Consider the following 14,036-nt stretch of genomic DNA (forward strand, 5'->3'; position numbering starts at 1 on the left):
GGATTCATTGTGCTGACTACACAACACCTTGTAATCTGCAGGCCTTCGGGTTGAGCAGCAGTCACTTGGTAGGCCAAGGCCCTTCAAGGGCTGTAGTGCCATGTTTTTTTTTTTTTTTTCAACTGCCCCCAGGCATCAGGATGTCAGAATTTTGACCAGAATAATGTTTGTCTGTACGGTATGCCAGTAACATGCTTTTTTTTCATTTCATGAGAGTTGTTTTTAAGACATATTTGTACATACAAAAGCGGAAAATTCAGTATCTGATTTAATGAGCAAATAGAGATGTAACTGATTTTGCCATGCATGTCTTTGGCTATTCTAGGACATGAAGAAATTCAGAAAGTACCTGTACAGTATAAAAATCAACACTTCCAGAATGTTGGTTAGAATGGAACGTAAGAAGTTAGGAAATGGGATATTAGAACACTATAATTTGAAATAGTAAAGAAGTATTTGATTATTTTGTAATAATAATAATAATAATGCTATTTGCTTTACGTCCCACTAACTACTTTTACGGTCTTCGGAGACGCCGAGGTGCTGGAATTTAGTCTTGCAGGAGTTCTTTTACGTGCCAGTAAATCTACCGACACGAGGCTGTCGTATTTGAGCACCTTCAAATACCACCGGACTGAGCCAGGATCGAACCTGCCAAGTTGGGGTTAGAAGGCCAGCGCCTTAACCGTCTGAGCCACTCAGCCCGGCTCATTATTTTGGCATTCTAGTATAGAAAGATAACAGTCAAGATGTAGGACATGATGGACAGTGTTCTGTGAGGGAGAACTGAGTTCTCCAACCCAACTACCCCACCATTCTCTATGTTCAGGCCTACTTTGATATAGGGATGAAAGTCTCTGGAAATTGTGTTCATAAGCTGGAGATAACAGAAATTAAATTAGTGTGAGGACTGATGGTACAAATAGGAGGGGACAGTGGAAGGAAGGTGTTTGAAAAGAGGGAGGGTAAAAAAGAGAGAGAGAGAAAAGCTTCACACAAGTCTACTGCTATATAAGGACTTGAAGAGTTCAATGAGTACCTACAGTATAAAAATCAGCATTTCCCTGATTAAAGTGGTGTTGGTAGGGAAGGGACCTAAGTGGAGACAATAGTTAGGCTTGGTAGTTTATGATTTCAATGTAAGAGCAAATATTTTATCTTTTCATCAACTCAGTTAGTTCTTTTGAGAATGAGGGGGCAGAAAAGGGCTAGTAGAGGGAAGGAAGCAGCCATGGCCTTAATTAAAGTTCAGCCCCAGCATTTTCCTGGTATGAAAATGGGAAACCACAGGAAGCAATCTTCTGGGCTGCTGATGGTGGTGTTTGAACTCACCACCTTCTGAATGCAAGCTCACGACTATGTGACCTAAGTTGCAATTAAGAATAACAATATAAGAGCCCTCTTCAACGTATAATGTTGGCACTTCCATACTATTTATCCTGCTTCTCTGACTCCTTTTGTAGAGCTAGAAACTCAGCAAAATTTCCCTCAGTTGCTATTCATCATTGACTTCATTCTAAACATTCTGCAGTTCTATGTCTCTGTTACCAGCTAGGACATTCATCTCTTTACATGAACTGTAACTCACTGTTCCTCGAAGTTGTTTCATGTATGAGAGTCTTGGTCTCTTCCCTTTTTTACCTAGAACTTTCCCTTTCGGTATACAAGAATGAAACGATTATGCCCTATTAATTTTGCCTTCCTCTTCCCTCTTTCCTTGATCAGACATCTTTTCTTACTTATCTCTTTCAACATTTCCTCATTCCTTTTTGATTTGTCCAACTTGCTCTGGTCTTTCTTCTCCAGAACCATCTTTCTACTGCCCCCAGCTTCTTCTTTCTTCGTACATCTAAGATCCACATCTCATTTCATATGTAAGCACACTCCATAACATTGTACAGATTTCTCCCTAACTTTAATATTCATTTTTTTTTTTTTTTGATAATAGGAACGTTTCTTTACCAACACTATTATTATTTTATTCATGTATTTATTATCACTTGATTTATTGGCTCCAGGTGTGCATTTCCTATTATTATTCAGGAGTCGTTCTTTGGTTTACTTTTGCTTGCTACCATGGCCTTAGATTTGTTTGTATTAATTTTGATTTTCCATTTTTTCACAGCCTCCTTTGAATCTGCTATGATGGCAATTTCATCTGTGAACCTTATGCAGTATATATGTTTTCCATCCACATTTATTCCTTTTGTGTTATTTTTCAGAATGTCAATAGCTTCTTCTAGGGAGATGCCCCATCTTGTGGGCTTCTGCAATTGTAGGGGGCTAACCCTGGTTACCCTCTTCAATTGAAGATCCTCTCCGTGGTGAGGGGGACTAGTAGCTCCTTTCTTGAGATGCCGAATGGAGCCCTGTTGGGTAACCATTCGGTATACAAGGAGGAGGATGCTAAAGCACCACCCAACCCTAAGGTGTAACGTGACCCGAGCCGATGGGATGCATGGCACATGGGAGATGTGTCTTGAACAGAGCCGTTGAGATACCTGGCGCCCTCTCAAAGAAAGCAGCCTTACCCAGGTATGCGGGGCTTTGCCTGGGCGGACATCATATTTCCCTAGCTACTTGTGGGACCTATATGAGTACTGTAGCAACCCCAAAACCAGAGAGCTCCTCTGGGACCTCTGAAAGAAACACCAGTTCAACGACAACCGATGGGGACTCTTTGGAGATTCCCTCGGATAGCATGACATCGACTGTAAGAGAGCTCACTCTAGAGGTGGGCAATCTTCTGGTTCAGAGGAAGAAGAAACAGTGCTCTGGCGCTGAGAAGAGAGGGTACAAGAAGGCTTTAAAGGCCAAGAGCAGGCCAAAGAGGGCTTTTCTCCTGGAACTGAGAGACCGTCTACCTCCACGGCAACGATGACTGTGGAGGGATCCAATGGGCACAAGGAGCGGGACCCTAAAGCAGGTTCTGCTTCCAGGGCACAGAGGACTCCTCCCACCAAGACGTCAGCAGAAAAATGACTCCTGTTGGGGGCAACCCCACAAGAAGATCGGCAAGTCCACAAAAGACCTAAGGTGGAGTATGCCAGAATAGCCAAAGCTGGGATCAGGAGGGCCATAGTGCCTGAAGGATATCCTGATCAGCAGCTAACAGAAAAACAGGTGCAGTTAGTAGAGGAGGCTATCACCAATCTAACAGATGAGCTTCCAGAGCAGGGGCCTATTAAGCCTCAGTTCCTGGATTGCTATCTGTCGAAAGGTGCTGCCATTATAATTGCAGAAAATGATGAGATCATAGCATGGCTCTCTAGTCTTGTTACAGGTATGCAGCCATGGGAAGGAGCCAGGCTCACAATTGTGGGCATGGATAAACTCCTCTCCTAAAAGAGGGTCATGGTCTGGATACCAGGACAACCAAAGGACAACGATATCCTTCTGGGAAGAATGGCACGCCAGAACCATGGACTAAATCCCAGTAGCTGGAGAATCTACGACCACAATGAAGAGAAGAAAGGTGTCTGCCTTGTGGTCAGCATGGACTCCAGGGATGTGGAAAAAATGGTGGGAAATTAGATCTTCTGTGGGGTACATGTTGTCACCTTTACCTTGGTGGAGGGCAAATACAACAAGCAGAGGACCAATCCCACCACAGACAACACCGAGAGCAACAGGGGCAAGGAGCAGGAGCCCAGGCAGGAACCGGGGCCAGCCAAGCCTCAAGATCAATCACGGGAGCCGGAGCTGCAGGTTCTGGAGACTGCATAAGGTAAAGCATTGCATGGAGGTAAGAAATGATTACTTTCATGCAAGCAAATATACAACATTGTATAGCAGCCTCTAGGGTACTTACAAGAAGAATCCAGAAAGATGGATTTTCAGTCACCTTGATACAAGAACCCTGGCTTATACAGGGCCATATCATGGGTCTAAAATGTGCAGGCTTCACTCTCTTCAGTGGGGTAGTGGAGGAGAAGCCCAGAACATAACTCCTTAACTGGGTACTAAATTCTCCACATGCGTAACCTGCCATGCGTACTTTTTCCCCACTTTGTGATATTTAAATATTTCCTTCATAAATGTGTACACAATTAGTTTAATCTAATACGATAGTAATTATTCTTCTTCAATAATGTGATACTAACATTACGTACATTATTTACATTGTTATAAATCCAAATGTGTTACTAACATTATTTACATTGTTCTGAATCAGGATGATTATAGGTTTTGTAGATTGTTATCTGTGTGATATAGGCAGAAACAAGGTGTTACACACAAAGCCTTTTCACAGTCAGGACACCAGTATGATGTTTCCTTCCTCTTCCCTTGGGACCAACACACCATACACCTTCGGAACTGTCGAAATACCCGCACAATCAAGCCGATCTACTTTACGTTTGGAAGCCATGCTTCGCGACATAAATGGCTGCGCGGGAACTTCGTGCAAGGCGCCAAAACAAGTGCATTTCACGAAGCTGTGACAGCTCTAAAAAACAATACACAGCGGGATCTCATGAAAAACATATCCACTAATGCGATAGATTCCATGGACACACCGTATGCGTTCACCGTCAAGATACATACGCGATAAATTTTATGATCAACTAATGCCGTCATACCCACTGTAGAAGCCCAGTGCGAAAACGTCTAAAGACGTCATACCCGCTTAAGGGGTTAAGGATAATAACTCCTGGGCTATACCGGGCTTCGTTACTAGAGACCTAGTAGCAGTCCTGGTAAGATATCAAGAGGGCAGACAGCTAAAAGATTTGGTTGTCTGCTCTGCATATTTCCCAGGAGGCTCTGAATATCCACCCCTGCCCAAGGAATTCAAAAGACTGGTGATATACTATAGGAAACAAGGACTCAACCTCATAGTAGGATGTGACACCAATGCTCACCACAGCATTTAGGAAAGTAAACATGCAAACTGAAGGGGAGAGAACTTAGAATTTCTATGTACAACCGATCTTGAGATCATGAACATAGGTGATACCCCAACCTTCATCAATAATACGAGTCAGGGGATCGTAGACTTTACCCTGGGTTCCATGGGAATCATACAGGAATTTAAAGACTGGAAAGTTTCTTTGGAACCTTCCTTGTCAGATCACAGACACATTGTGTTTCATATAGAGGGCTCCTTTGAGATCCCATCTTATAGGAATCCTAGACAAACAAATTAGGCGTCTTTTAGGGAGGACGTGAGGAGGGGACTGGAAAGAGGACCCTCAAATATAATTAAGGACAAGGAGGAGCTAGAGCTCAATGTGAGCTTTCTCACACAGACACTAGTTGCCTCTTATGAGCTAAACTGCCCAGTTGTTAAGGCAAAAAGAGCAACAGGAAGCTTCAAGTGGAACAATTATCTGGAACACCTGGGGAAAAATACATGAAGGCTCTGGAATAAATACAGGGACTTTCAAGACCAAGAAAGTCTAGATTCTTACAAAGCATCTCAAAGAAAGTATAAGTCAGAAGTCAAAAAGGCTTGTAGGAAATCCTGGAGGCAGTTTTGTGACTCCATTGAGAGTCAACATCAAGCGGCAAGGCTTCATAGAATTCTAACTTTGGATGGAAGGGAAAGGCTGGGCTCACTGGAGTCTCCCTCGGGTGGACATACATCCAATGAGGGGGAGACCCTGAGCTTATTGCTTGATGCCCACTTTCCAGGTTCAGTAGTCACGAATAGTGAAGTAGAATCAAGTGGATCTTTCCGACCCGATAGAAGTGGTTGGAAGGAAGCCGCAGAGATTGTTACCACAAGAAGGGTGAAGTGGGCATTAGAATCTTTTGCCCCTTATAAAAGTCCAGGAATGGATGGGATCTTCCCAGCACTCCTTGTGGCGTCAGGCGAAAGTAGTACATATACCTAAACCCGGAAGGTCATCATACACTAGACCTAAGGATTATAGACCCATTAGTCTGACCTTTTGTTCTTAAGACTTTGGAAAGAATGGTGGGAGACATATCAGGGAGAAAGTATTAAGAGAATGTCCCCTGCATTCTCATCAACATGCATACCAACCAGGGAAGTTGGTTGAGACGGCACTACACCAGCTTGTTTCCAGGCTGGAGAGTGCCTTGGATCAGTAAAAACTTGCTATGGTGGTATTCCTAGATATAGAAGGGGCCTTCAACTACACATCTTTGGGCTCCATAGAACTTAGTCTAGAGAGAAGAGGCGTGAGCAGGATGCTTATAAGATGGATTATGGCCTCACTGCAGGGCCGTCAAGTTCTTTTTACCCTCAACTCAGTAACGCTGAGAGCTAATATAGACATGAAATGTCCACAGGGAGGAGTATTATCACCAACATTATGGTGCCTGGTAGTGGATGAACTACTTACCAGGTTAAATGTTGGAGGAATTTATGCCCAAGGCTATGCAGGTGACATTAGCCTGATGGTGGTAGGAAATTTCCCCAGTACAGTTTCAGAGCTCGTACGGAGCTCCCTACGTAGGGTGGAAAGATGGTGCCATGATATGGACTTGTTGGTCAATCTCAACAAGACGGAGCTCGTGGTGTTTACCAGGAGGAGGAGGCTAGACGGATTGTCAGAGCCACTCATATTTGGGAAAAAATTAGTTAAGATAACTTCAGTTAAGTATCTAGGGGTAATCTTCAAGGCAAGACTGAGTTGGAAAAAACATATATACTACAAGGTAGATAAGGCTCGCAAGATTATGTGGGGCCTGTCGCAGGGCCGTCAGTAAGACTTGGAGCCTAGGACCTAAGGTGGTCCAATGGCTTTATATTTCTATTGTACGGCCCACGATCACTTATGCATCTTTAGTCTGGTGGCCAGGTTCTAAGAGTAAAACTGTTACCACCAAGTTCAATATCAATCAATACTGATCTGCATTTAGGGCAGTCGCCCAGGTGGCAGATTCCCTATTTGTTGTTTTCCTAGCCTTTTCCTAAATGATTTCAAAGAAATTGGAAATTTATTGAACATCTCTCTTGGTAAGTTATTCCAATCCCTAACTCCCCTTCCTATAAATGAATATTTGCCCCAGTTTGTCCTCTTGAATTCCAACTTTATCTTCATATTGTGATCTTTCCTACTTTTATAAACGCCATTCAAACTTATTCGTCTACTAATGTCATTCCATGCCATCTCTCCGCTGACAGCCCGGAACATACCACTTAAATGGAAATTCTAAGTTCCCATGGAGGGAATTAGATTCTTTTCCACCAATAGAGCATATCAAAAATCAGATCAAAAATTAGATGGATGGCTTGTCCGGCGTTTGCTCTATTAACCAGCGTTTCGTCTTAGGTCTGAAACCAGACTCTTCAGAATGGGATGTGTCAGACCCTACCCACTGACGCTGGGGTGTATGCAGGTGAATTTATCAGAAGCTTATTTATGAAGCACAGTCTGACAACTGCATACGGGAGATAAAACTCCACAATGGAAATAATGCCCGCCTAGCAATTCCATTTTTGATCTGATTTTTGATATGCTCTATTGGTGGAAAAGAATCTAATTCCCTCCATGGGAACTTAGAATTTCCATTTGGAATTGCTAGGCGGGCATTATTTCCATTGTGGAGTTTTATCTCCCGTATGCAGTTGTCAGACTGTGCTTCATAAATAAGCTTCTGATAAATTCACCTGCATACACCCCAGCGTCAGTGGGTAGGGTCTGACACATCCCATTCTGAAGAGTCTGGTTTCAGACCTAAGACGAAACGCTGGTTAATAGAGCAAACGCCGGACAAGCCATCCATCTAATTTTTGATCTGATTTTTGATATGCTCTATTGGTGGAAAAGAATCTAATTCCCTCCATGGGAACTTAGAATTTCCATTTGGAATTGCTAGGCGGGCATTATTTTCATTGTGGAGTTTTATCTCCCGTACGCAGTTGTCAGACTGTGCTTCATAAATAAGCTTCTGATAAATTCACCTGCATACACCCCAGCGTCAGTGGGTAGGGTCTGACACATCCCATTCTGAAGATTCTGGTTTCAGACCTAAGATGAAACGCTGGTTAATAGAGCAAACGCCGGACAAGCCATCCATCTAATTTTTGATCTGATTTTTGATATGCTCTATTGGTGGAAAAGAATCTAATTCCCTCCATGGGAACTTAGAATTTCCATTTGGAATTGCTAGGTGGGCATTATTTCCATTGTGGAGTTTTATCTCCCATATGCAGTTGTCAGACTGTGCTTCATAAATAAGCTTGTGATAAATTCACCTGCATGCACCCCAGCATCAGTGGGTAGGGTCTGACACATCCCATTCTGAAGAGTCTGGTTTCAGACCTAAGACGAAACGCTGGTTAATAGAGCAAACGCCGGACAAGCCATCCATCTAATTTTTGATCTGACATACCACTTAGTCGAGCAGCTATTCTTCTTTCTCTCAATTCTTCCCAACCCAAACATTGCAACATTTTTGTAACGCTACTCTTTTGTCGGAAATCGCCCAGAACAAATCGAGCTGCTTTTCTTTGGATTTTTTCCAGTTCTTGAATCAGGTAATCCTGGTGAGGGTCCCATACACTGGAACCATACTCTAGTTGGGGTCTTACCAGAGACTTATATGCCCTCTCCTTTACATCCTTACTACAACCCCTAAACACCCTCATAACCATGTGCAGAGATCTGTACCCTTTATTTACAATCCCATTTATGTGATTACCCCAATGAAGATCTTTCCTTATATTAACACCTAGATACTTACAATGATCAACAAAAGGAACTTTCACCCCATCAATGCAGTAATTAAAACTGAGAGGACTTTTCCTACTTGTAAAACTCACAACCTGACTTTTAACCCCGTTTATCAACATACCATTGCCTGCTGTCCATCTCACAACATTTTCGAGGTCACGTTGCAGTTGCTCACAATCTTGTAACTTATTTATCACTCTATAGAGAATAACATCATCCGCAAAAAGCCTTACCTCCGATTCCACTCCTTTACTCATATCATTTATATATATAAGAAAACATAAAGGTCCGATAATACTGCCTTGAGGAATTCCCCTCTTGATTATTACAGGGTCAGATAAAGCTTCACCTACTCTAATTCTCTGAGATCTATTTTCTAGAAATATAGCAACCCATTCAGTCACTCTTTTGTCTAGTCCAATTGCACTCATTTTTGCCAGTAGTCTCCCATGATCCACCCTATCAAATGCTTTAGACAGGTCAATCGCGATACAGTCCATTTGACCTCCTGAATCCAAGATATCTGCTATATCTTGCTGGAATCCTACAAGTTGAGCTTCAGTGGAATAACCTTTCCTAAAACCGAATTGCCTTCTATCGAACCAGTTATTAATTTCACAAACATGTCTAATATAATCAGAAAGAATGCCTTCCCAAAGCTTACATACAATGCATGTCAAACTTACTGGCCTGTAATTTTCAGCTTTATGTCTATCACCCTTTCCTTTATACACAGGGGCAACTATAGCAACTCTCCATTCATCTGGTATAGCTCCTCTGACCAAACAATAATCAAATAAGTACTTCAGATATGGTACTATATCCCAACCCATTGTCTTTAATACCGTATATCCCCAGAAATCTGATCAATTCCAGTCGCTTTTCTGGTTTTTAACTTTTGTATCTTATTGTAAATGTCATTGTTATCATATGTAAATTTTATTACTTCTTTGGCCTTAGTCTCCTCCTCTATCTCGACATTATCCTTGTAACCAACAATCTTTACATACTGCTGACTGAATACTTCTGCCTTTTGAAGATCCTCACATACACACTCCCCTTGTTCATTAATTATTCCTGGAATGTCCTTCTTGGAACCTGTTTCTGCCTTAAAATACCTATACATACCCTTCCACTTTTCATTAAAATTTGTATGACTGCCAATTATGCTTGCCATCATATTATCCTTAGCTACCTTCTTTGCTAGATTCAATTTTCTAGTAAGTTCCTTCAATTTCTCCTTACTTCCACAGCCATTTCTAACTCTATTTCTTTCCAGTCTGCACCTCCTTCTTAGTCTCTTTATTTCTCTATTATAATAAGGTGGGTCTTTACGATTCCTTACCACCCTTAATGGTACAAACCTGTTTTCGCATTCCTCAACAATTTCTTTAAACCCATCCCAGAGTCTGTTTACATTTATATTTACCATTTTCCACCGATCATAGCTACTTTTTAGAAACTGCCTCATGCCTGCTTTATCAGCCATGTGGTACTGCCTAACAGTCCTACTTTTAAGACCTTCCTTTCTATCACATTTATTTTTAACTACCACAAAAACAGCTTCGTGATCACTAATACCATCTATTACTTCAGTTTCCCTATAGAGCTCATCTGGTTTTATCAGCACCACATCCAGGATATTTTTCCCTCTGGTTGGTTCCATCACTTTCTGAATCAGCTGTCCTTCCCATATTAACTTATTTGCCATTTGTTGGTCATGCTTTCTGTCGTTCGCATTTCCTTCCCAATTGACATCTGGCAAATTCAGATCTCCCGCTACAATCACATTTCTTTCCATGTCGTTTCCCACATAGCTGACTATCCCAGCAAATAATTCTGAATCCGCGTCAGTGCTACCCTTTCCCGATCTGTACACTCCAAATATATCAAGTTGCCTATTATCTTTAGAAATGAGCCTTACACCTAGAATTTCATGTGTCTCATCTTTAACTTTTTCGTAGCTTACAAATTCTTCTTTCACCAGAATGAACACTCCGCCTCCCACCTTTCCTATCCTATCTCTACGATACACACTCCAGTGCCGTGAGAAAATTTCTGCATCCATTATATCATTTCTCAGCCATGATTCAACTCCTATTACAATATCTGGTGAATATATATCTATTAAATTACTTAATTCTATTCCTTTCCTTACAATACTTCTACAGTTCAACACTAACAATTTTATGTCATCCCTACTTGATTTCCAGTTCCCTGTTCCCTTATCACCGCTCGCTAGGCCATCCCGTTTCCCTGAATGTACCTCCCTATTACCGTTCCAAACAAATTTCCTAACTTATACGTACCACTGCGGTTTAAATGAAGGCCATCTGAGCGCAGATCCCTATCTCCTACCCACCCATTTGGATCTAGAAATTTCACTCCCAGTTTCCCACATACCCACTCCATAGTCTCATTTAAATCCCCAATCACCCTCCAGTCAGTATCCCTTCTACACAGTATTCCACTAATAACAATCTCCGCTTTCTTAAACTTCACCCGTGCTGCATTTACCAGATCCCACACATCTCCAACTATGTTGGTACTTATATCAGCTTGCCTTACGTTATTGGTATCAACGTGAAACACTACCACCTTCTCCTTCCCCTCCTCTCTCTCTTCTACTTTCCTCAACATCTGCCTCAACCTAATTCCTGGATAACACTGGATAACACTCTACCCTGGTACCCTTTCCTCCACACACTTTCCCCACGTGTCTAACGATGGAATCTCCCATGACCAGAGCCTCAACCCTACCCACCTCGTTTGATCCCCTCCCCTCCTGGTCAGCCCTATCTTTCCTGATAACTGCAGAAGCTACTTCCTCCTCCCTTTTCTCCTTCCCATGACCCTGTTCCACCTGTCTTTTCCTAGCATCTACTCTACATTTTCCTTTCCTACCTTTTCCCTTCCTCCTACTCCCACACATCTCAGCAACAGTTCCCTGTCCCTCATCTTCCCTCTGTTGTCCAAAGACTTGCGTGTCTAGGAATAACAGGGGCACTGGACACCGCACCATTATGTGCAATGGAGGCCATCCTATGCCTTCCCCGCTTACATTTATATGTTAAGGAGATGGCAGGAATGAGTGCCTACCACCTCTGGTCACTCCGAGGATGGTCTTTCAAGAATCCGAATAGAAGTCATGCATCTATTCTTACAAGGCTTCATCAGATCTGGCCTATGAGAATGATGATCGGGGACCTGATGAAGCCTAGTTTTAATCTGAACTATAAGTACACAGTGGTGATACCCACGAGGGAGGAGTGGATCACGGAAGCTGGGGCCCGTCTTAAGTCTGTGGGCTGTACATGGTACACAGATGGCTCACGGACAGAGACGGGCACAGGCGCCGGGATCTGGGGGCCTAAGAAAAGGTTCTCCCTTCTCATGGATAAATATGCTACTGTTTTCCAGGCTGAAGTATATGCAATACTGGCCTGTGCTGTACATGTATGGAACATGCCTGGGTGTAGAAGATGCATCACCATTTGCAGCGACAGCCAGGCAGTGTTAAAAGCTCTATGTGCAGCTAGAACAATATTCAAAATGGTATGGGAGTGCCAAAGGATGTTAGATAAGCTGGTGAACTTAGCTCAGTTACCCTGTTATGGCACACAGGAATCAGTGAAAATGAAGAAGCTGACAAACTAGTGAAACAAGGCTCAAAAGTTCCTTTCATAGGACCAGAGCCTTTCCTGGATGTATCACTCCAAAGTGTGAAACTGGTAATATCCCAGTGGACAAACCAGTCTCACTTAGACATTTGGAAGAGGTTAACTATGGCAAGGCAGGCACACAAACTTATCGAAGGGCCCAGCCAAAGATAAAAAAAGGTCCTAATAAACTTGAATAGGACCAGAATACGAATGGTAGTTGGACTGTTGACAAGACACGACACCTTACAGAGACACCTACACATCATGAAATTCAGTCAAGATCCAACGTGTAGAAGATGCAGTAGGGAGGAAGAGACCTCCGCGCATGTGCTGTGAACCTGGAAGACATCAGGAATGCCAACATCCGGACACTCATATCCTTCATAGGAGCACTAGGGCTGGACTAGGCAAACAAAGGGACACAAAGGGTCTTCATAGACCTATGTGTGGAGTCCTTCGAAGCCAGGGCTCACCCATTCTTTATCTATCTATCTATCTATCTATCTAGGGAGATGTTAAATGAGTAGGGTGACAGGAAACATCCATGTCTTGCTACCCTTCTAATTTTTACTCTCTCTTTAGTTCTCTGTTTCTGTGGATTGTGATTTATTCAAATTTAGTATCAGATGCCTGTTTTTTCCAGTTAACCAAACTAAAGACTGTTCAACCTTCTCCTTTATTCTGTTTTTTATTTTATTTTTATGATATTGAAATTTTGGATGTGTGAGATAAGAAGAATAATTGTACAATAGTTAGTTCAGTCCATGGAATTGCCCTTTTTCTTGCCAAAGTAATTGTTTTACTCAGAGCAAATTCTAGTGGAATTATTACTTCCTTGTAGCATTTTGTTATAGTTTCAAACAAGTTTTTCTTCATTTCCTCTCCCATCCCCTTAAACAGTTCTGTCCAGATGTTGTCCATATGAGTTCCATTCTTATCACAGAGATTTCATAATGTTTCTTCAAACTCAGCGGACGGATCTTTGCTGTCTATATCAACATCTTCTAAATAGGCCTGGAGGTCTTCCATGTCTTCTCCTCTGTGTAATTCCTCTAGGTATTCTCTCCAACATAAAACAACCTCCTCCTTACCAAACAGGAGTATTTGTGGGGGTATTGATTGTGAACAAGGAATAAGAATCTAAATAATAAAATGTAAATGTTAGGTTATTTTTCATGCAAGTGAAGATATTTTATTATGTTGTTGATATTGATTTTTTATGTAGCTATCCTTAAGGTGAAAAGAATAATAGTGTGAGAACTTTGCTTACTCTGTGGACTATGCTACCAATATGCTCTTTGATGTAAATAATAAAAGTGTAGCCTGAGCTTATGCTGACTCTTTATAAATAATAAGTATATATATATACCTAATAACTCAAAAACTCTCACAACAGACAATATTCGGCCATATGTGCCCAAGCCATTCAGATTTTCAATCTTTCGACATTACCATGACATGCCTCATCCAGGTGTGAGATCATTAGTGAGACTTACAGTATATCTTCTAGATTTGTTTGGCCAAACTTATGGAAAGACGTTCAACATTGTATACCTTGCCAGAAAAGTAACATCTCCAGGCATACGAAAGTACCCATTGAACAATTTCCTAGTGTAAATGAACATTTCCAGGTGGTTCATATTCATCTCATTGGCCCCTTACACCCTCAGATGAATTCACCCATTGCCTTACATGTGTATATTTTTGTTTGCATGAAGGAACTTTA

At 41.9% G+C, this 14,036-nt stretch overlaps 1 protein-coding gene across 2 annotated transcripts in view; it reads right to left on the reverse strand.

Moving 5' to 3' along the window:
- The window catches only part of LOC136886536 (organic cation/carnitine transporter 2), a 157,231-nt gene that overhangs the window by 38,161 nt on the left and 105,034 nt on the right, over nucleotides 1-14,036 (reverse strand). The window lies entirely within an intron of this gene.

The sequence above is a fragment of the Anabrus simplex genome, chromosome 1 (genome assembly GCF_040414725.1).
Source record: "Anabrus simplex isolate iqAnaSimp1 chromosome 1, ASM4041472v1, whole genome shotgun sequence".
Lineage (NCBI taxonomy): Eukaryota > Metazoa > Arthropoda > Insecta > Orthoptera > Tettigoniidae > Anabrus > Anabrus simplex.